Source organism: Ambystoma mexicanum, chromosome 2q, assembly GCF_040938575.1.
Source record: "Ambystoma mexicanum isolate Mex_15411 chromosome 2q, UKY_AmexF1_1, whole genome shotgun sequence".
Taxonomy (NCBI): Eukaryota; Metazoa; Chordata; class Amphibia; order Caudata; family Ambystomatidae; genus Ambystoma; species Ambystoma mexicanum.
Window position 1 is genome coordinate 469,899,973 of NC_090924.1, and position 24,664 is coordinate 469,924,636.

Consider the following 24,664-nt stretch of genomic DNA (forward strand, 5'->3'; position numbering starts at 1 on the left):
CACAATCATGCAAGTCAGCCAGACCTTGCGCGAGGGGACTCTTCTTGTTTTGGCCATATCTGACCTCCACAGGAAAGCCTTGCATTGACAGGATCCAGGAAGTAATTCGGGATTTACTCACATTTACGGCCCGGATTCTGTCACTTTGGAGATATTGCAGAGGCTGGTGTGGAGTCTCCACTATGATGTGTTCCCCCTGGATGAACGGGCGGTAATTCTTCAATGCCCACACCGTTGCCAGGAGTGCCTTCTCACAATCGTTGAATTTTTCCTCCACAGAGGATAAAGTTTTGCTCGCATAGGAGATTACTTTATTGACCTTGTCATGCTTTAGGTATAATACTGCCATCAAACACGTATTAGAGAACCCTGTCTCCAGGAAGAACTCCTTGTTTCTGACCGGTTAAGCTAGGCAAGGCGCTTGTGAGAGGCTTCTTTTGAGTTGTCTTACTGCCTTGGATTGTTCTGGACCCCATTCTCACTTGATCCCCCCTTCAAGAGATGAATCAGAGGTCTGGTGATCTCTGCGTAGCCCTCAATGAACTTTCTGCTGTAATTAGCCAGTCCAAGGAGGCTCCTTAGTTCCCGCACAGTTATGGGGTCTTTCAGTTTCTGAAGTGCTTCCACTTTCTTTTCTGGGGGACAGAGACCCTGAGGAGTAAGCTCATGCCCCAAAAAATTAACACGGGTTCTACACCACTGTGCTTTCTGAATGGAAAGTTTGGCTCTGGCGGCCTTCAACTGGGTCAGAACATAACGGATCTCCGCTATGTGTTCTTCCACAGATGAACTTTTGATGAGGACATCGTCTACATAAGCCAGGTTACCCCTCGCACCCAGGTCGGGCATGGCCTTGTGTAGGAAAATGTTGAATTAATTGCCGGAGTTGAGGTATCCGAAGGGAGTCCGGGTCCATGTGTACTGCTGGCCCCCAAAGGTAAAAGCCAGTTTGTATTGGTCCTCCCTACTGACAGGCATGGTCCAGTATCCATTGGTCAGGTCTATTGCAGTGAATACCTGTGACCCCTGAATCTGGGCCAGCCCTTGGTCAATGTAGGGCAGAGGCGATCGGGAAGTATCGACCCGTTTGTTGAGCTCCCTAAGGTCGGCACAGAGTCTCCACTGGCCGTTTGGCTTCAATATTCCCAACACTGGATTATTGAAGGTGCTGTGTACTGGACAGATTATCCCCCGGGACTCAAGGTTCTTAATTATTTCAGTAAGGGACTCCATGGATGCGATAGGCAAACGATATTGCTTCACAAACACTGGAGTCATGCCAGGGTCCGTGGGAATTGTTGTTGTGTGGATGTAGGTGCGACCAGTCATATGAGTCTACCGCAACTTGTTTCAACTTTTGCTTCTGAGTCACACAGGCATCAGCTAGGTTGACTCTCTCTTCCACCATCTGCCTGAAGCCGGGAAAGGCTTCTGGTTTGGCTATCTCAGCGGCCTCCTCCAGCTGGGTGGAGAAGTCCCTGGTCAGAGTGCTGATTTGGACTGGAGGCTTCGGTGGGAAAGGCAGCCCTCATGGACCTGGAAAATCACCTCATCCCCTCTGAAGTCACAAGTCACATCTTCCTTACTATAAGGGCAAGAAGTGTACACCAGGAAGTCCCCCCTATGCTGGGTAAAGATACTGTCTGGTGTTGTATTGTCATCACTGTCAATGTCAAAACAGTCCTTGGGGATTGGTCCTAACAGTTCATTTCCTAAATCAATGGAGAAATGTTGGTCATCAACCGCCATTCCAATAATGTTGCCCGCTGCTAGAGTAATACTCTCTAAGTCGCTGTTATCCACCTCTATTGGAATGGTGTGATGTTCTATATTGACTAACGGTGTTGGGTTTACCTCTAACCCTTGCTGTTGGAGGGAAGCATTTAGATAAATATTAGCATCAGGGTTTTTCAATTTTTGTCCTCTTTTAACTTTCACTTCCAGGGAGAATTGTCGGGTCCTTTCTGGGATGGTGACTTCCTATTTAATCTGAATTTCAACTGCATAAGGTAGCAATTGAGCTGACCTAAATGCTTTTTCTGGATCATCAAAGCCCATGGGATTATCCGCTAATCGGGACCAAGCATTGAAGTTTATTAGGTCCAAACTAATGGCAAAGCGATTGAGAATATCACTGCCTAAGTAAAAGGCGGCAGTGACGTCTCGCACGATCCAACCATTATGGACTATGCTCTTGTTGCCAATGGAGATTTTGAGCATACACCTGCTTGGCAGGAGATGTTTGGAATTGGGTGCTTCCAGGTCCATTTCCCATATGTCTATCAGTTTGAATGTGGGAATGGCTGGATCCTTTGGGAGTTGGCGGAACATGGCTTCGCTGATGAAGCTCTTACCGTTGTTCACACACACTCGGGCGAGAACAGAGTCCTTCCCATCATTTAACTGAACAGGGATGAACAACTGCTCTCCAATTTGCTGAACATCAGCAAGGCTCTGAGCTGATTTCACATCTTTCTGGACTATAGGAGTGGGAGTTTCTGATTGTGGATTAGTAAAGAATTTCAGAGTATTTCCTTCCAGTGTGGAATACCACCTTAAACTGGAAGGAAGGTTGATTTTCATAAATAGAGAGGACCCCCCATCACCAGTCTGTTGTCCTACTGCTATTACTGTCACGTCTGGAATTTGGTTATTCTGGAAGTGAAATTCTACTTGGTCAGATTTTTGTTCAACCATGTGGCTGGTGCCGTTTAAACTAACATGGTTGACACTCTGTTTTAATTTTATTGGTCGGCTAGTCTGTGTCCAGAGGACCTTGTTTACGCAATCTATTAGGGGTGACAACCTTCTCAGGAGGTCATTCCCTAGTAAACAAGGGGTGCCCTCTGGAGTCACTACTATGACCGGGTTTTTCACCTTGTGTCGCCCAATTTTTATTTCCAAATCTGCAGTCCCCTCGACGGGAATTTACTTCCCGTCAAAGTTCTGGAGTTGTCCAGGAAGAGAGGTGAGAGGAATTCGGTAATTCTCCCCCCTTCCTGCATTTAGTTCATCAAAGGCCCTTTTGGACAGAAGGGTAGCTTGGGATCCAGTGTCCACCAGTGCCAAAATTGTACCCTGCACCTGTACTTGTACCGGGGCATAGTATCTTCCCTCCTTCTCCTCAAGGGGGCACAGATAATGGACATTTTTGGACAACTGGTGGGCTAATTTTCTGGTTTTGGACATTGGGAGAGAAGAGATTTGGGCAGAATTCTGTGGAGAGTCATGGGAATCTGCAAGAAAAAGTTGGCAACTTGAAAGAGGATATTCGAGTTCCCCTGGTTCTGGTCCTGGGCCGCCCCCCCCTTTTTGGAGGCAGTCACCAGAATGAGTTTGAACCCGGGGATTTTGATGCTGTTGGTACTGGGATAGAATGATGGGCAGCGACAGCTCAATCCCCACATCTACCCAGTCTATTGATGCGGTTTTGGGTTCCCCTGGTTCCGGTTCTGGGCCGCGCCCCCCCCTTTTTTGAGGCAGTCACCAGGATGGGTTTGAACCAGAGGTTTTCGGTCTTGTTGGTTCTGGGATAGAATGATGGGCGGCGACAGCTCAATCCCCACATCTACCCAGTATTGGTTGGAATCCCTTGGGACCCATTTTTCCTTGGGAGGAGTTCCCCCATCTCTGAAGGAGAAGATCCTTTTCCCAGGATCCTCTGAGGATCTCTCTCCCTCAAATTGGAAGACCTGTACATCCTCCACAAAATGGGTCTGTTTGGGTCCTTTGTTTCTCCTACCTCCTCTTTGCTCCTTGGGTGGCAGACTTTCAGGGGTAGGAGATTTTGTTTCCGGTTCCTGGGTTTCCAGGGGCTGTTTACAAGTGGGGAAGGAAGCTTCCTCCAAGGCTTTACACCCCCCTTCCCCTTGTGTCTCCTCCCTGGGAACCGGTGGGTTATCGGGGTGCTGCCCCCGTCATTGTTCTGGAGCACCAGACCCAGAGTTTGGGGCATTCTGCGGTGGCATGCTCATCTGAGGGTTCTGTTGAGCCCTCAGTATGTGACCCAGATCCAGGGCCATATTTTGGACTTGGCGCTCAAGTTGGGAAACCCGCTCAGGCTGATACGGGGTTCTCCACCCTTGGCCTCCCCTCTCCCGGATTCGGTTGTCTGGGCTCAGGGAATTGGGGAAAGAAGGATGGATGATTTTGGGGCTGGAAGTTGGGTGGATACCTGGGGAACAAGTTCTGCCCAGGATTTGGTGAATTTCTGCCCCCCTGTGGGAAGTGAGGAGGGTAGTTCCCTGGGTCAGGTGCTTGGCTGGATCCCCCCCCTTTGGGCTGGAGGTGTCCACACGTAACCCAGGATGGGTCTGTTTCCCTTGTAGCGGGGACTTACATAGTCAGGGGAGTGAGGGACCCCATTTGTGGGATTACCTCCTTGACAACCTGTCTGTGACTGGCCCGAGGGCCTTCTGGGCTGTGAATTGTTCGGTGCAGGCAGGTTTTTAGCCCCCCATCTCCAAATCTAAAACGGGAGCAACCTTTACCTCTGCCACCTTGGCAGCAGCAGGGGTGCTGTTGGTTTTGGGGTTTTTGGGCTGATTCTTATTTTCCACCGGTTTCTGCACCTCATAGATGCGGGTGGCTTGCTCAATGACCCAGTCTAAAGATCTTTTCTCGTGGAAGTCTCTCACGAGCTGGGTCATTATGTATTTGGGTAAGGCATGAAAAACGTATTAACAAATTCTTTAATATCCGTGCGCAACCTTTTTGTAGTCTGCGCAAAAGCACGCTTTAACTCCTGCACAAATTCTTCTGGGGCCTGATCCTCCCCACATTGCAAATTGTAGGCTGCCTTGCGGGCCTCTTGAGGATTTCTATGAACAGAAAAATGTTTCAAGATGGCCGCCCTATAGGTGGACCATCTTGAATGATTGTGGTCCTCCAGCCCCGCAAAGAAACTGGAGTATTCTGGGGAGAATGTCCATTTGATGTACTGGATGCAGCTACTGCTGTCCTTCAAATGGAAAGTCTCCATCATTTGCTCATAAGGCTCCAAGTGTTCCCAAACAGAATACTTGGCGTTCTTGTGATAAGGAGGGGTGATGACACTGCTTATTGCCTTGATCTGCTTTAAGGGGTCCTTAAGCAAGGCCCTTTTTGCCTTATTGGCCTTTTTGGTTCGGGTAACCCTGGTCCACTCATCCTCTGACTCAGAAGCACTGCTCCCAGAGGTGCCCGTCTGATCTTCCATGTTTTCCCGGATTCTGTGAGCCTGGGAATGGCTGGCAGAATGTGGGGACCTGGTCTCCTGTGTCCTGTGATGCTCAGAGGAGTCTTCAGATCCCTCCTTGCTACCAGGATTTGATGGTTACCCCCCCACTGGCCTAACTGGGCAGAGGTTTTCAGGATGCCCTTCGTGGGCCTACTCTCCTGGGGTTCCCCACTAAATTGCACTGTGCTTGGGTGCCCATACCCGGATGCCCGCCCCTCCATTCCTGGGTGATACTGGCCTATGAGCCCCATACTTTTGGTTGGATAGTAATCTGCAATCCCTGTGGCCCTGTGCTCATGTGCGCCAGGGGACATGGGGGTGGCAGAGTCCAAGGACTGGTAGAGGTGGAGGCCTCTGGTACTAGGGCTCCTGAGGTTATGCTCAGGAGTTTCCCTTTCCCAGCGAACTTCATCTCTATCTGCCCCTGTTCCCTGTTGCAATGCAGAAGCCTGGGCTTTCAGCTCCTCAACCAAGGCCTTACTAGACTCTATCAGTCTCTCCTGCATGGCTACCTGTTGCTGGAGCCTATCATTGTGCTGACAGAGAGCCTCATTTTCTCTCTGCGCCTCCTGATTGGTCCTGGAATACTGGGCCAGTCTTTGCTGCAGGGTGGTTACCTCCTGGGTACCATCCCCACTGGCCTGCTCCTTTCTTACCAGAGCATCTTCCACCCTCCTGGTGTGCTCTAACAAGTCGTGGTGCTCTTTTTAGAGGTCACCCAGTCCCTGGAGGGCCAGGTGATTTTCTTCCATTTTCCTTTTTAAGTGGCAGACTTCCTGGCCTAAGGTATCCCTTTCCTGAGTAAGAGCCTGCATCTGTGCTGCCAGGTGGTCCCTCTGCCGTTGAAGGGCACCAGCTTTCGGGTGCTCTTCATCAAACTCTGCCTGGGTATCCAGGTCTTTCAAAATCAATTTATTGCTTTCCTCTTTTTCTCTGTCTAGTTGGATTTGCAGGGTGGCTACCTGCTCTGTGCATGCCCTGTTGAAATTGATCTGTTTGCTCCAGCTTTTTCTGGCACTGCAGTAAGGAGTCCAAACCGTCTTGGTGCTCCTTCTGCAAAGCAAGAATTCTGGTATCCTGGTCAGCCATTTCCTGTTGCAGGATATCCATATCCTCCTTTATTTTAATGATGTACTGTCTACTCTCATTTTCGGACTCCTGGCTTCTGTGCAGCCTCTGCTCAGAAGAGTCCAGATCAGATTGGGCCTTCTGTAATGCCAGCAGTTGCCTACTCGCCAGATCTTGGCCTTCACCACATTTGTCCTGCATGGCTCCCATATATAGATATAAATATGCTGCTATCCTGACAATCTTGTCGTGCTCATCTTTAGCTTTAGGAGCCATATATAGTTCACTCAGGGCCACATGTAAGGGACCCTGATCTCTCCATATGTCTGACCCTGTTTCAGTAATCTGGGGTGCGATTGCCTGCACCCAAACCGCCTGGTCCTGATGAGCCCACTCACCTCTCACAAATAGCTTATGTAAGAAGTGCTCTCTGGCTATTTTGATGCCTACCAGTGTCGTCATTCTGGAAGTTGATTTCCTTCCTGACTTACAGAAGTTTGTATTTTATTTTGCAAAACAGACCGTTTCCTTAGAGCGTTCCTTTGAGGAGTGCTTTCTAGCGTACCACAGCTGGTGATCCGACCGGATGTATGTATCCCGTCAGTTAGCACACTGTATTTAAGCTGCACAAATGGTAGATCTAATCCAGAATCCCCGGCTACGAGCCCCCACTCTGTTAATGACTCCAATCAAGCATTCCCACTAAGTCAGTGCCTTGTCTGGGATTGCTCAAGGGAAGCCCTTATTTATATATTTTTATGATAAGTTATAATCTGGATGATGAACCCTTGTATAACGCCCCTCTCTTAGAATCCCCCTGACCCCGCTGAGCCAAGAAGTAGGTTTGTTTTGCAAATTAAAAAGGTTTATTTGAAAAATTAAACAATAGATATATATCACACTTTATAATAAATTAATATTTGATATCACACTTACGAATATTATATTGATCAACAATGGATAATCTTACACTAGCACACTTATTTTATTACTTAGGAGTTGGTATGGAAAGAACAAGGTAGCTGAGAATGCTTATGGTTTCAAGGAAATGCAAAGATGAATAAACGACAGTACAGAAATAAACTTGATATGATTTCAGCAAAAGGTAATATGATCACATTTTCTCTGACAATTCACTCCCCCCTATGCAATGTAAAAAGATGGAAAGAAGAGCACACAGTTCTCAGGAATACAATCAAATGTAGTTCAGTTCCCCCCTAGCAAGCTTAGATCACAGGGATGATTTTAAAACGCAGGCAAACACTTTAAATGTGGTTTGCAAAGAAGGGAAAAATATGCTAAAAATTATTTTAATTCCCTTTAAGAGATTCAGGGTGGGGGATAGCTACTTTAAATTAGTTCAGGATCACTTTAGCAATGCTCTATGAATGATTATCAGGTTGAAAACGGATCTTGGTAATGGAACCAAAAGACAAATATTTTTACGCGTGGCTGAAATGAAGCAAAATGTCAAATCGCGGCAATTTAGTCGCGTGCGTCGAGCGCAATTACGGAGGTACTATAAGAAGTAGCAAGTCGGTTTAGAGCTTGTTGGAAAGCTTAGAATCTCAGCTTTAAAACAAAAGCTTCTATCACTAACGGTTCAAGAGATACGGACAATTTTGTGAAGGTAGTGTCAAAATAAAAGTCAAGCTCAGAATGACAGATGACAGTTTTGCAGCTTTGAAATGACAGAATGAACACACGATTCCTATGATGCAGTTCTCAATAGGTTAAAATAGTTTGAATTAGATTATTTTAAACTAAGAGATTGGTTCTGCACAGTTCTGGCGAGATACTCACACTATAAATGTAAACGGAATGTCCTCATCACGGATCTGGTCAATAGGTTTAGCTGCAGTTCTCTCTGCTCGGCGGGTCAATCAGGCACTGGTTCTGCTCACAGCGGTCTGGGTCTGGTCTGCGGTTCTGGATATAGCGGTCTGGTCTGGCACTCGGCATTGCACAGATCTATGGTTCTGCTGGTCTGGATCAAATGGATTCTGGATATAACACTGCTTTCTGGGTCTGGCACAGGGTTCTAGATACACAGGACTCTTAGCAAGCAGCAAACCGCACAGCCCGGCGGTTGAATAGTTTGCAAAAGATTTTGAGGCCTGCTAAAGAGTTCAGCTCTTTGGGGTTTTTGTTCTGGAGTTAGTCTGGATCTCTGGAGTTGTGGTTTCTGGAGTTCCGCATCAGAGTGCTGTGCAGGAATTCAGTTGAAGGTTGGAAAATGAATGTCCCTGTCTGGCTTCCAGTGGCTCTTTTTATGTCTTTAGAAAATGGGTGTGTGTTGGCATAGCTAAGCCTGCCCCTCGCAACTTATCATTGGCCAAGTTTTCCTCTCTCCCTTGATTGGGGAAGGAAATGGAGTGTCATTGTGATGAGGTAGTTTATGGGTCAGAGGATCCACCCCTGGTCAATTTGCACACAAATCTATTCTTGATCCAAATACATATTTATCTACGTACAATTTTTCAAATATTATATGTCCAGTTAACATATTTTCTGTAGCACCAAACCATCCGATCCATGTCTTTGTAAGATGTCGTGTCCACTTATGACAGAATTCTGCCCTTTCCATCAAGAACACAACCTCTAAACATTTCCAGAATTTACACAAACATGCACAAGGAATATGGGCATCAGATGATAAAGTGTCAGATTTTTAACATACAGACATTTGGAGTAATACCTTATTTTCCACTACTACCCCCAAGAACATACCACAGATTCCTAACACCTCTTAAAATGTGCACAGAAAAACACAAGAATAATGATATTAATTATATAATTTTGACAAGTCCGTACTATGAATTATCCATCTTTTTAAAATTATGCTCTGGCCCAGAGGGGTGTGGTTTCCCAAAGCACATGGTGGAATTTCTGGTTTGTCCACTTCCTCCAACTCAAGTTGCTCACAGAGGCACTGCCCCTCCCCGTTTCTCTCAAGAGGAATCCATTTACGACCCCCCCTAATTTAACATTTGCCTGAGCCAAGGAAGGCTCATTGTTCTGTTTCCCTCCAGTCCTAAGTGCTCCTCCCCTGATTCAATCAGGGAGGTGTCCTCTCCTTTTGGTGGGGGCAGCAGAATGCAGCCAGGCCTGGGAAGAGTGGCTGAGCAAGTTTCAACTCATGTCGGGGTTAGTTGCCGGGCAGAATTCACTCTCTTCAAGCCAGGCTTCAGCCAAATGTCACTTTTGTTCCCAGTTTTTCTTCATTCAAAACAACTTACAATTTTTACACATGCAGCTAGAATGCTGATTCTAAGTTCAAAACTATGACATTTAACAGTTGCAAACTATGTGACACTCAACAGTAGGTCACTCATTTATTTTAAACATTTAGATTTTAGTGACTTTCAGTCCAATTTAATTTAGGAGGCTGACATCCACAGGTCAGCCAGTTTCATTATGAACATTATTTTAGGCTGCTTCTTTTCCCAGATTTTTTATGCACACAAGACTACATTCTGCCAAATGTCTGCTGGTGTTCAGTGAGATTTCTGAATATCTTGCAATGTTTAAAATAGGCATTTTGAGCTTGCATTCAGAGAAACAAAGATGATTTCAAAGCGCTTTTTGAGCCAACCGGCACTGCTGTTTTTCCTTTGGCACACATTTCACCCATGGCACTCCTGGCCCATCACGCTCGCACTGGTGGGTGGCAGGTCAGGGGAACATTTTGGTGTGCACCAAAACTGCGCGGTTTTCCTGGATTCTGGCGCAATGTGGGCTTTTTTGCCATCTTGGATTTCCTAAGCCCACAGCACCAAATGTTGCAGCATAATAGTCCAAACGTGGGTCAGGACACCCAACAGCTCCATATTTGTGGAATGATTTACATTTAAATATTCGTTCTTGAAACACTTTGATTTTGTTCAAGTAGAAATGCCTGAGGCAACATCTTTTGGATTTAGCTGTCATTAACAACTAATGAATTTTCAAGACTGATGCCTATATCTCTGTAATGAAAGTATCAGAGCCAGTCCCAATGGGTGGGTTTGGTGAAATAATATTATGATATTAGGTTTTTATATCTCACTTCAAACAGGGCTGCTCTCCTTTCTAGCAGATACTGTTGACCAATTAGATCAAACTCAAGTTATCGACCACAGAAATAGGGAGAACTGAGTGACTCTGACGCAGTATTTGTACTGTGAACTCCACACTGACCCCATGCCTTGGGCATGCACTGAACTCTGTGAGCTATTGACCCAGCTATCGACCCAGAATTATTAACGAGTCATATTCCAAGCCTCATGGAGGTCTGAAGTTTGCCAAAGCCAGGCTGCATGCTTTGTTTCCAAAGCACACATTGCTATGGCGTGTCATACTGCCAAGACACACTAGGTTTAATCCAAATGTATTGAAAGTATAAGTGATAAAAAGCATGTGCCATTTTTATGATCAACTACCCGGGTGATTAAAACATCCCATATGGCCATTTATTTATGGCTCATGCATGTTGGGCGTGGGTTCGGAAGTTGATTGGAAACTAGTAATCTTAGAGCAACATGCCGAAATGCATTATGGGGCCTGGGCTGAAGCTGGGGTAATGATAACATGAGATTCATTCATCTTGCATAGTGCTTGGCCTACTGCATCCCTACCCTTCCAAAAAGAAAGCCGTGGTATGTCTTGACCTCGCTAGGCTGACAGAAAAAAACAGATGCGTCGGCTGCGAAAGAAGTAGCTCCTGTCTTGTCTCTACAGTAGTGCAGTGGGGGAGCAGAAAACCCAGGGTGTGTCTCCACATTATACCGAAGGTGTGGCAGATCAGGGGTTGAGCCTGGTACTGGCATTATTCTGCCTAGGACTGGAGCATGACCGGCGCAATGATTTATGGAGTTCCAGGCTAAATGCAGTTTTGCCACCATCACCATCTTAAAATGGGGCCAGATCAAAATGGCAGTCCTTGGTTCCCTTTTGACAGTGGCACTGTAGGCAGCTACCTAGTATTACTCTATTATAGCACCAGATCTGTCTTGGAAAGAGCACACTTTGTCAGAATGTTTAATTCCAATAATACACACACGCAAAATGTTTGGAACTGCCTTATAGTTTATTTCTAGGCAGGTACCCAGCTTCCTGGTTGCCATCACAAAGGCTTTTGAGATTTTGCTGAGCACAATAACAATTCTTGGATCTTCCATGAGCTCAAATAAAAGAAAGGTTTGAATTTCCCACCGGCAGGCATCATGAATTGCCTGGTTTATTACTGTGTCTGCTTTTTCTTTTTAAACTTAATCTCTGCAGAGGCGATACGAACTCTGCCAATCTTCTGTATATTCATGGGATCGTTTGCTCAAAATAACCATATAGGCAAGTCGTGCCCGGAACGCCCTTGACATGCCCCCACGAAAAGCACAAACAGCCACCTTTGCATGCTCCCCTGGGCGCGAATAGATGCACCCTTCAAATAGTGCATGGGGTCCCCCGCAAGCAGGCCTGCATCTCGGGGACCCCGTAACTGTTACCGGCATCCCGACAACATTCATATGATACTTTGTAACTCGGGTAAAACTTGGAAAATCTGCGTGCGAACCCCGTGAACAGTTCCTGCCCCCGCTATACTGCGGACGCGCACCCCTATGTTAGATCCGAACCTTGCACCCCTAATTTCGACATGCAAACCCACCTATGCCTTGCGATTCCTATGTGCAAGTGTCTTTACACCTGCCTTCTGGTGCTGGAGCGATTGAGGGATTTGTGTGGGTATTTTGCAGGTGAGAGGTTGAGTGGTCACATCCAAGAATACGCTTTGCTGTGCGCTTTTGTGGCCTTGCTATGGACTGCCTGGAGCCCATCCCTCGTAACACCCACTTTTTCCCTTGTTCTTCCTCAATTTTCAAGTTCCACCCCCCTACTCTGCTCTCTGTACAGGTCTAGCCCACGCTCTGCGTGGTGTCTCTCGCAAGGCACTCGGCCTCTCACAGAGACGTGCTGAACCTGTGCGAAGTACCTTAATAGTAAGAAAAAGTACAGCGCAGTTGATTCCATGAATCGACAAATGGGATTTCACGTGCGGTTTGGGCGCAATGTACCTATTTTCTGCGCAGATAATTCCATGAATCGGGCCCCTAGTCTTCAATATCTTCAATATCTTGCCCCTCGACCACAATGCTATGGAAAAGGAAGTGAGACTTCTTTGGCAGCCATGTTTCTTGATTTCATGTGAACAGAATACATGGGTTGCTGAGCTTGTCCCATTCTATGTTTTCCCTTTATTACCTCAACCATAGCACCTTGAGCACTTGTCCCAGGATTCTAATAGCTATAAATCCCTGTTGTTTTGACCGGTATTCATGCTATTATCTTGGGCTTCGTGCCATTATCACCCAGTATGAACCTCAGAATGCTGCATTATTTCTTGAACAGAATACTCTCTACCTCACTTATTGTGTACCCTCATTCCAGGGACAGTAAAGCGTCAAGGCTGAAACTCTTCCATGTACTCAATATCATAAAAATACACTGAAGCCCCGCCCAAAAGGATACCATCAATGGCTTTAACATATGAAATCATACCTGTTTTTAATCTTTCTCCCACTACTCAGCCCTTTCCCTACATATTTTAGGATTGGAGTTTGTTCATCTAATTATATAAGTACTGGAATATGTTTGGTTTGCAATTTAAACGAAAGTAAGCTTTAATAACTTGTAGTAAAAGTACTTAAAAGGGAAATGAGAACAGCAGGAGAGCTAGGAGAGCTAGAGTCAGGATTAGCGAGCACTTCTTCACGGGTGTTCAGGAGATTAGTTCCGTGCCTCTGGATGCTCAGAATCCAGATTGATGGTCATGTAAACAACCAATGAGCTCAGTGTGTTGAGACAGTTGGGGGAAGACCAACTCCAGGAGTTTCCCAAGGAAGGGTGTAATAGAAATAGGGCAGTAATTGGCCAGACGTAAGGGGTCAGCTGAAAGGAGGGGGTGCACAGGGGAGTGCTTGAGAGAAGAAGGGAAAGATCCGGAGGCTAAGGAGCGGTTGCAGAAGTCAGCAAGAGCCGAGGCAAGGGGGAGAGGTTGTCCTTAATGGTTCTGGAAGAACAGGGAGTCACCTCTTTGGTTGAGACCTTCATAGAGCGGGCAACTCTAGAGACATCATCGGTTGTGATAGGTGAGAAGGAGAAGAGAGTGGGTGGGGGTGGAAGCAGAGCCACTGGAGGCTGGGGGACAGGGAGACAGGGAGAGGAGTGGAAGAGGAAGAAAATGAGAGAGAGGTCCAAATGGACTGAGATTCTGGGGTGAAATGGGTGCCCAGTGTAGTACAGAGGGCCTGAGAGGGAAGAGGTAAGGTAGAGAGTTTGGCTAGTTTCTTGCAGATTCTGAAGAGTGCAGCTGTGTTATTAGTGGCTCCAGAGATGAGGGCCTGGATGTGGGCACCCTTCTTGGAGCAAATGGAGAGACAGTATTTCCTTTGGAGTAGGCGACATTCTAGTTTGTCAGAGAATGAGCCTGAGGTCATACCAGCTGTTAAGCATGGAGATAGGCTTCAAGTGGATCCTCATGACAGGGGCAAGAATGTCAAGAGTGTTAGTGATAGCAAGATGAAGATTGGCAAGGACAGAGTAAGAGGGAGAGTCAAAAGCAGGGGTAGGAGGGGGATGACGTTGGAGGCAAACACAGCAGCTGACACTAGTTTCATTGGTTGTATGACTGTGAAAGAGGCTGGCAGTGATGGGGGAGGCTTGGTCAGGGGGCTGAGATGTCCCAAGTGGGAGGCGAGGAGGGAGTAGTCAGACCACGAGAGAGGGGTAGTGACAGGAGGGTTTGAGAACGGAAGTTCAGCAGAGATGAAGGCATTGAGAGTGTATCCAGCAGAGTGGGTTGGGCCAGAAGGGTGAATAGTGAGGGAGAGAGAGGTACAGAAATCACAGAAGAGTGTGGAAGAAGGGACAGTGGAGTCAAGGCGGATGTTGAAGTCTTCAAGGAGGAGGAGTTAGAGGTGGAAGTCAGGAGAGAGGGGGTAAAGGCAGCCCATTCTTAGAGAAAGAGAGAGACAGGACCAGGGGGCCTGCAAATAATGGCAAGGGAGAGAGAGAGAGTAGGAGAGACGCCAAGTTTGCAGACAAGGCTTTTAAAGGAGGAGGACAACTGGGAGGGTGGGCGAGAGAAAGGGACCCACTAAGGGAAGATCAGGGCTACTCCACCACCAGATCGGTTGGGCCAAGGTTTGTAGAGGATCTTTTAGCCATCGGGGAAGAGGTAGTCAAAAGCAGTGATAGAGCTGGCATTGAACCACATCTCGATAAGAGTGAGGGCATTGAGATCAAAGTATCCGAGAAGGAGGCAGATGTCAGAAGAGTGTTTGACAGCAGATCTAGCATTCAGAGTGGCTAAGTGAAGCCGGTCACCACCTTTGAAAGTTTTCTGAGGAGGAGTACAGGGGGGGTGGTACACTCATCGGAGGTGGTGAAGGAGGTGCAGAGAGAGAGGAAGGGGAGTAGCTGGAGAAGGTAGGAAACTAATGAGGGTCGGCATGCGCCAGTCGAGAAGGAAAAGATGGGTTGAGAACCCTGGACCATGACAGTGCAGTTGTGATAGACGTACCTAGAGGATGAGAAGTCATGCAAGAGTACTTCCCACTTAGTGCCACTGTTAATAGATGAAGAGGAAAAAGGGAGAGGGTAGAGATCAGATGGGGAGTCCATAGATCTGGAGAGGGGACAAAAAAGAGGATATCAGTGATAGTCTGTCCGGAAGTAGCACTGATGTAGGTGTCATCCATAGGTAGGCCCAGCTTACAGGCCAAGAGATCTTTTTTACACTTTTTTCTTCCAGACTTCATGAGAGAGGAGGGATAGGTGTTAGAATAACAGTTAGAGTATATCGGAGAGACAGGGAGTTCCATCAAGCGGAGGGAAGAGGGTCTGGTGGAGAGGCTGCACAATGCACAAGCAAACTCACCAGGTGACCTAGCAGCCGAGGAAGGCAGGTGGAGGTTCAGGCAAAGCCCTAGGCCAGTGCCAGACAGTCTCTGAGAGACACAACTAGGTGCAACCTATGTTCAAAGCACATACAAGTTTAAAAACAGACCTACATTTGATTTTGATGACAGAACACTAAAATGCAGTACAAGATGGTGGATGCAAATATTTCAAAACACACCTAAATTCGATTTTTATGGCAGAGCGCTAAAATGCAGTACACCATATACATAGAGCTAGAACATGTAGTAAAGCAGCATGTTAACGGGGCATGAGCATTAGGTCACAGGCAGCAGATGGAACAAACTATGCCGGCTGCAGTGTGGAAGTGCTGCTATGCTAACAGGCACGTGGCTACAGCATCAGGTAGGGCGGAGTATGCAAATAGAAGGTGTAATTGCAGGCACCTAAGGACAAAGTCGCCAGCCATTGGGAGCAGAAAAAAGTTAGACAAGCACCGTTATGCTGGGTGGGTGGTAGCATTGAGGGGAGGAGTGTGGCCCAGGAGATGTAGAAAGGTGAGAAGAAGTTAATCAAGTCCAGGTGGTGAAGCACACGTTGCTGGGCCACTACGGATGGGTTACATTGTAGCTGAGGGATGCTTAGTATGAATGGGCCAGGAAGCCTCATTAATAAAATGATTGCGCTTGATGCATGGCTGCTTACCCTTCGAAGCGCTGTAGCGGTTTGTTGTGGTCATAGGCCGGGGTAGAGCAGGGGGGCCTTAAGGTCCTGCCAGTCCTGGACACGGCCACACAGGGAGGGACATGGCCTTTCGAGGTGGCCGGTGATCGCCAGTGAAGAGGTGTGCAAAGGATGCTTGAAAATGCAGACTGCCACCATTTTGTGTCCTACATTCTTTTTTTTTGTCCTTATGCACTTTTGGTTTTAGGAATAGGCCTACCGTGGTTCCTTTCAGTGAAAGTGAATTTTGTCCCAGGTGTCCCTGGCCTGCTTTCTCACAATCCCGGCATCACCGGCTATAGTTATGACCTATTCCTGGCGAATGGGAAAGGTACAAAGAGGGCCTTTCCATCAATCTTTAAAAGTCCACTAAAGGTAGCAAAGCACTCAAAGTACTGCACACTCTAGTTTCAAACGAACTGCAGAATTGGAGCTCCTAAGACCTGTACTGTAACTGTATCTTCTTCCCTGCTTTACATTTAGCATTCATTTATGGTTGTAGTTTTCCACATTATTAAGTTGTGCCTCTGAGTACCAGAATGCAATTATGATGCAACCCTCACAGCTAAAACTCACTGATTATATCATGCGTCGCATGAGGCAACAATAGAAGCCTTTTATTCATTGTTTCACAATGACATACCTCTTGGTATGCAGGAGTTAAACAAAATGTGAAATTCGCCACAAATGGTGAGCATGTTGTTTTCATATCACCCAAGCTGATACAAGAAAGACTAGTTTGCATTGCTAGGTTTAAAATCAGGGTTCTGTTGTAAAGGTTTCACCATTTCACCATTTCACACTTGTTTCTACTGCAGCCTGTAATAAAATGCATGGCAAATTGGCTGTTTAAACAGAGAGGGTAAGGGGTCCGTGCAAATAACCTGTAATCTGTCAAGCCCTTACTGGGACAGTGCCTAAACCTTTTATCAAAGACCTTGATCAGCACCCACTCCAGATGAACCAAAAAATAACCCTTAATCAGGACAAAGGTGCTACACTCTGATTCATACCTCCAAGAAGCACCCTTTCCCACGCTTTCTGGGACCATCTGCTTCACTGCCACAGAGGCTTCAAGGTTGGCTGTTCCAGCCCCTTGAACCCCAGAGGAACAACTATGGGTGGGGCACCAGTCCCACGGGCCCATATATCCTGGCGACTATGGGCGTAACACGACCCAACATATTGGAGAAAATGGCGGAGGTGGTGGGGCTATGAAATGTGTAAGGCTCTCAATGCTCAAAGTGTCTGTAATGCCCTCCAGTCCCTGTCCCTGGTTTATGTTCCTTTCCTACCCCTTAGCAACCTGGCACCCATTATTCAATTCAACAATGCTCATATGTAAATACAGCTTACGCTAGGAATGCCTCTGCTCCTTGTGTTTCTGTTCGTAGTGAAATCCTGTTCTTAAATAACTACAAATACAAGTAAGTGCAAGCTAGCTTCCAATTATTGGTGGGAACAGGGGATTTGTGTCAGCACGTATGTAAATATAGTCATGTGGAGCAACAAAAAAAGTTAACTAAATGGGGATCATTACAAGTTTGGAGGTAGCCAAACTCCAAACCCCAAACCCGTGTCTGGCACCGGGTCCCGCGAAAGGGGAATAACCGGGCCATTCCGACCTTTGCGGGCCCGGTAATTTCGCTTGCGCGGGACCCGGAGCCGGTACGTCTCCATTCCCCTTCGAACCCCTGTAGGGCTCAATTGGAATGGGGAGGATGGTAGCAGCGGTACCGTTCATAACGGTACCATTGCTACCATCCTGTTCTGCTTGCAGGTGCTGCTCTGCACGCCTGATCTGACCAGGGGTGCACATCGGCACCCGCGAGCAGAATTCGTAATGTGGCGGCATGGTACCAACGGCGCCGGTAGCACTAGTGGCGCCATTGTTGCCTTACCGCCACAGACGTAATGAGGACCAATGTGTAGCAACATAGGAACCGGCAAAAAGGAGGACATTACAACAAAGGGATTTGGTAAGAAACTTTTAGTGGTAAATACATTCACAGAAAAAAAGGGGCATAAACTAGTCAGTAGCTAAACAGACAACCAGTTTCGCAATAAAATGGTATCTGGCTTTCAAGGCTGAACTATAATGTTAATTTGTCTTTTCTTTACAAATAGGCATTAATGGTCAAATAAGGTGCGAACACCAATGCATAATGTGTTTTAAGTAAACAAGGAGGTAACAAAGTTTGAACAACATTTAAATGTAACATCCTCTATCTTGAAGGCAACATGGCTGCTGTGCTCAATAGCACAATGGAAACGGTTGGCAAAAGTGCAAAGGGAGTTTGGTTTGAGTGGGAATGGGTGGGAATGGGTCGAACTCGAGATATGTTTACCCTTTACTAGGTGTTATAGGAGTTGAAACATGGCCAAACACCAGCTGCAGGCTTGTGTTCACCTGCATATGCCATCTCCTTCCTGAAACCTTCATTATCACGGCAATAGTTTTGGGTTAGAGGGTTTTAGTGCCAAGTCAGAGCCAAAAGGATAAAGGTTTCCATGAAAGGTACTGGTGTGTGTCTGCTTGTTTGATGTGGTGTGCAAACATGTTCAGCTTTTTCTGTGGAACTGAAGCGTTATGTCACTTCACCAGGAAGGCTCTTCAGGCCTGTGTCTAAGCCTTAAAAGTATTGCAAACCATAGGGCAGTTCTGCAGAGCTCTCAGGATTTCCCAAGTCTTTGGGGAAAAATCAATCCGTCCTGCCTTTTGTATTCTGGTGCTTGTAGTCCTGCATTCATGATATAATATAATGCACACAGAGCGCAAAACAGTAAATTAAGAAAGCTCAGTGAACTAATGCCTCCAAGCCTGAGGTCTGTGTGCAACCCGGTGCAGCAGATTCCCCTACAGCCCCCTTGGTGCTGGAGGCTTGGGGCAAAGAGAGAGAATGGCAGCAAAGCACTTCCTTTAAGAAAAGGCGCACAGGCATAAGCAGTGTACTGCACTGGCCATTCAGCGTTCAGGCACCACACTGCTACCCACTGGTTGCTAGACAACCAAGATGGAGACCACGCATGCAGCCAACTCGTTAAGAAGCACTGCCACTCATTAGGAATAGAGCATTCGGGGGTATAAAGATCAGTATAGAATTTTCTAAAACAATCCAATATTTCTTCAGAGCGATGATAAGATTTGCCCTGATTATCCTTATTATGGGATATAGGAAATCTTTCCTTTTTCGTTTTTACATAGGAGGCAAGAATTTTTGATATATCTTAGTTTTGTATTTAGTTCAGTTATTTCTTTATTGATAATGAAACGTAACTTTATTACCTGCTGAAGGTTTATCAAGCTAGAGTCTGAATAGTATTGTTTCTCTGCTTGGGTAAGTTGGGCATAAAGGACATCAAGGTATTTTTTCCTTAGTTTATTGTTCCTACCAGAAACGGCCATAATGTGACCTCTTAAAGCTGCTTTGAATGCATCCCAGTTGTTAACAACAGAAGTATCACTGTCTTTATTATTTATAAAATATTGTTGGATATCTACTAGTAGTTTTATTTACTTCTGTAAGGGAGAAGGATGTAATTACAGGCTCATGATCCCATATCATGATATTAGAAATGTTTGAGTCTACAATGGATCCGGAAAGGGTCTTAATTGCAAAAATATAATCTAGGCGTGACAGTGTATTGTGCGGAGTCGAATGGGAGCTCTATTCGTCACATTCAAAAAATGGAACTTTGTATGGCAAATAATCACAATACTATTCCTAAATATAATGCTAAATGGTATTTTTTCATCCGTTATCTTAATTGTTTCAATGCTACTGCTTATGGTTCGTGAACACCTGTATTCATACCCAATTTTTAGCTAGGTGATCTCTATTGTATTCGAATGCATGTCATGGATTTTGATTACAGTGGTAAGAGAAGTTTGATCAAATAATGCATTATACCCATCCTCCTCCCCTACCTCCCTTCCCTCTTTCTCTTGTTCGTCTTTGTCTGTCCATTTGTTTGTCCATATGTCCACTCTTGTTTCCCCTTATCTACTATTTGCAGACTGGTTACTACATTCAATGTTAAATTAATACTACATTTATCTATTATACAAGTTAAAAAAATGTTACATGATCCAATTTGTTTTATGCATGATTTTTGTATTGATTGTCTTTGTCGCTGGTTAATATTATCAACTTCTGCTTACTTTCTACTTAGACACATACTCCTCTTAAAGTCTGTAATTGCTAAAATATGTATTATCTTTATTACCTTATACAATAAAAAATTATTAAAATGAAGAAGCACTGCCACTGCCCCGTTCAGACTGAGAGAAGCATATGTGCGAACTTAAAGGTAAGTAAAAACAAAAAGTGTGTTTATGCATGCGTGTTTCTATGTATTGAAATGTATGCATGCGTAAGATTTCGAATTTGTTCACACATATATATGTTTGAGTCTGTATGTGTTCAACCGAGTGTTTTTGCGTCTGTGCAAGAGTGATGCGTGCAAGTGTTTAGTGGCAGGGGGCTGCATTGTGAAAGTTACGTATAGTGACAATGCTGGATTATTTTGCCTGCGCAATGTTATCAAAGTGCTATATTGGGAGCATAGTATAGATTGTAGCTGCAGGCTTATGGAAGTGATTTACAGTGGCATAGGTCGTGGCTGCAACACCAAAGTCATTCACAACGTGAATACTGCCATTTATTATAGCCGCAACCTCTTGACGTGACTTGCCACGCCAGTGCTGCCATATGTTATGAAGTCAACAGGAGAGAAAATAGCTGCTACATGTTGATACCAAGACAGGTGTTGCTGTTTTTTTTGTCTTTTTTTTTCCCGGAGGTATCAAACCGTGGGTTTGCACAGCATCAAATCCCACTCTAGGCATGTATTCTTTGCAAGTAAGTACAAAAACACACAGCCTGCATTTATATAAAAAAATAGAGAATTATTATTTTCCGCACAACAATGATAAATGCAAATCATCGAAACATAGGACATACAATGGACAATTACATAGACAGAGATTTTTTTAACATTTGTCTGAAACGTAAAAGAACATTTCCACAGATTTTTTGTAACATTTTTGGGAATACTGATCTTGTATTCACAGCATAGGTGAGTCACTCTAAAGATGAAAAAGTAAAAAAAGGTGTAGATTTATAAGTGGATTTATAAGTGGACAAGACCCAGTGTGGAGACCGAGTGAGAGATAATATAAAATACAAGAAAAAAGAAAAGGGAAAGAAGAAAAAGGGACTGATTTCAGAGATCCTACTAAACTTAACAGTTTTTTGCGATGAAATTTCAAAGCAAAAACTTTTCGCTTTCTACATTAGTAACATTAAAGTTGCACTTTGGCTATTTTTCAAGGTACAATTATTAATTCAGAGTGCAATGTTCAAAACTGATTATTTTTTATATATAGTCCAATAGACCATCTTCTGAGCTTGAGGACAGCTTGAAACAACAGTAATTTTCCTGATGTATGATTGACGGCTCTATCATTTGCATTTGTGATAGGATACCTGCATTCATGTGGCAATTGTTTTCAAGGTAACCCCCTATTGGGTTTGGCAAACATCCTCATTGCTTGATGGTAAACTTCTATTGGGTCTACCTACGCGGGTAGGGGAGTCTGAACTGGTAGTCACAAAAAGAGGCAAGGTTGGTAGTTCAGTAACTGATGATGTCTGAGTGACCACTAGCGTCCCCTTACCATGTTGCGTTTCGGTGCGGAGTAGACACATTAAACCACCTTCATCAGGGCGTACGTGTGTGACCCTGCAGAGAAAAACAAGGAGGGAAAGAAATTGAGTGCATGTACTGTGTGTAGGTGGCAGCATTAGAATGGTCACAGTTATCATGAAAATGTTGTCAGATGAACCTGAACACTGTTTATAAAGAAACATCTACTGGATGTTTTAATGTTGTACCAGAGTGTACCAATTGTAAATTGTGTCTTTTTACTCGATACTCTCAAAAATGTTTGCTGAAAAAAGCAAGATTTCAACCAATTATTTTATTTATTTATTTTAATATTTATTATGCGCTACATGCACATAGGCCCCAGAGCGCATATAAAGGACAGGCTGGGATGGGATAACAGTAGGGTCAATGGTCGGGCAGAGTAGTAAGGCGGGAGAAACAGGGTGGTACGGAATTTAACCTGGGTTTTCAAAATGTTCTGAGGGTGGAAGACCCCTGCAACCAGCCTCCTACATTACATATGGCTCCTTTGCTATGTTTAGCCATTGACGCAAATTCTTGTGAGATGTTAATACCCCTGAGCTTAAATTTTTTATTTTTTTTCATTTTTTATTTGTATGGCTGAATTTAATCAACCTTTCAAATATAAAACAGTTCATCATATAGTACAATCATTGAAAATATAAAAACAATTCATCATGATAAAAACAACATAAAATCATAAATTTAATTTAATATTTATTGTGCTATAGTTTAAACTATAAACTTTACACAAATTTAACATTGAATAGCATAATAAAATACTGACATAATTCAAATACAATTTTTAAATACACATAATTTGCAATACAAAATACTGTTTTAAAACAAATGATTCATATAATTCACAGAAATATATATATTTCATACCGTCTATATATGAATTACCTTCATAAAACCTATTCCTCTACAGAGTTTTACCCAATCTTATTTCAATTTGCAACCAAATAGTATACAGAGCTATTAATAGACGTAGACTATTAGAGTTAAGGCAATGGTGCCAAAACAGGGCTTCTCCAATATGTGTAGTTTCATGGACGTAGCTACCAAGAAGGGGAAGAAAAGTACCAGCCATCTCCGAACACTCAGTCAGCAAATGTTTTGCAGTCTCCAACTGCTTATGTGCTTTACATAATCGGCAGATACGTTCCTCGACGGCCATCCTATCTTTTCTCCCCGTGTTGTTTAGGGTAGGTAGTTGTTCTAGGCGAAGCAGTAATATGAACCGTCTAAGTCTAATAGATGGACAGATATTCAAGTATCTCTGGGGTTTCCTAAATTCAAATAGTCTATATTGCACAAACTGGTAGCTGCTCAGACTCTTAAGATGTTCAAAATTCTCCAGCCAATCCCAGAGATCAATGTGTTTACTCAATGCTCTATTTACTTTATCTGAATATTTACCATCTCTGGATTGCCAACCTATTTCAGAGAACAGATTGTTCATCTGATCTACAATTGAAGAAGTCGTGCCTTCCTTTTTTATTTCTTGATGTACCGCAGTTAATATATCATTACTAGTATCTCGAGCCATTCTGAGATATAACGCGGCTCTCTTCTTTAACACCAATGACTTTAGGGAGGTTAGACCCAATTCTAATCTGATTATGGCCACCGGAATAGAGGGAGGTAGACCAAGCACACGTCGCCAAAATTTACCCTCTAATATCTGTAGCCATCTAAGGTCAGACTCTAATAGAGCTTCCAGGCCATATATTATCGCCGGGGCGAACACCTGTATATAGAGTTGCCTTATACCCCATAAAGTGAAACCGCTATGGCTGATCGTAAATCTATAAAATAAGGCAGTCAACTGTGCAGCTTTAATACAGCGTGTTTGTTTACATGCCAAGTAATCCCCAGTATTTTCAAAGTCAATGCCTAAATAGCAATATCGAGGGACATATGTGATGTTCACTACCCCTACTATGAGTTGCACGCGGGAGACCTTTTTTTTTGTATATCTCATAATCTTTGTTTTTCCTAAATTAATGCTTAAGCCATTCTCTTCGGCGTATTCCCATAATGCAACCGCAGATCTTCGCATCCCGCTGATGGTGTGGTCAAATATCACCAAATCGTCGGCGTATGCTAGTACTGGGCAGCTAGCTTTCCTAATTTTCGGCGGGCAGTTTCTCACCTTATTTAATGCATCAGGGATGTCATAGGTATATAGATTATAAATTAAAGGAGCCGTTACGAATCCTTGCTTGACACCCCTGTTTTGTATAACCTTTTGAGTTGTATGGCCTTCTTGGTCTAATTTCAATTTAACTGAATTATTTGAATGCAAGAGTTTTAGATAATATATTAGGCCATCAGGGCAGCCCATTGTATACAGTTTGTTCCATAACCGACTACGGGGTATGGAATCAAACGCCGCTGTAAAGTCTATATATAATGCGTAGAACGGGACCGATCCAGTTCGTAAGGCTCTGGTTCGCAGAATATCCATGATCATGATGTTATGGGCAGTGGAGTAGCCTTGTCTAAACCCACTTTGGAATCTAGACAATACTCCTTTGCCCTCTGCCCAGGATTGTAACTCATTGAGCAAAAGTGAGGCAAATATCTTTCCAGTAGCATCAAGCATGGAAAGCAACCTATAGTTGCCTGGGTCGAGTCTGTCACCCTTTTTAAAGACTGGAATTAATATTGCCGTCTGCCAGGAACAGGGTATTTTACCTGTCTTTAATATTTTCTGAAACAGGATATTTAGCAAGCTTGCCCAAAACTCTGGGTATACTTTCATGACAATATTAGCCAAACCATTGGGTCCCGGTGCTCTTGATGATTTTAACTCTTTGATTTTATTCAAAATGAGCTCGTGCGTTACGGAAAATGGGGCCTCACAAGGCGGCCTGCCCAGTATTGTTGTTTCCTCACCCACCATATTTCTGTTTTCTAGAAATGTGACCCACACTCTCGCTTCAATGGGGTTACCCAATACTCCCCTCTGTGTACCCTGAGCCTCGCTCAAGAGAGACCAGATGTTGTGGCTCTTCTTTTCACATATGGTCTTCACTAATTTTTGCCAGGTAAGAACCTTGT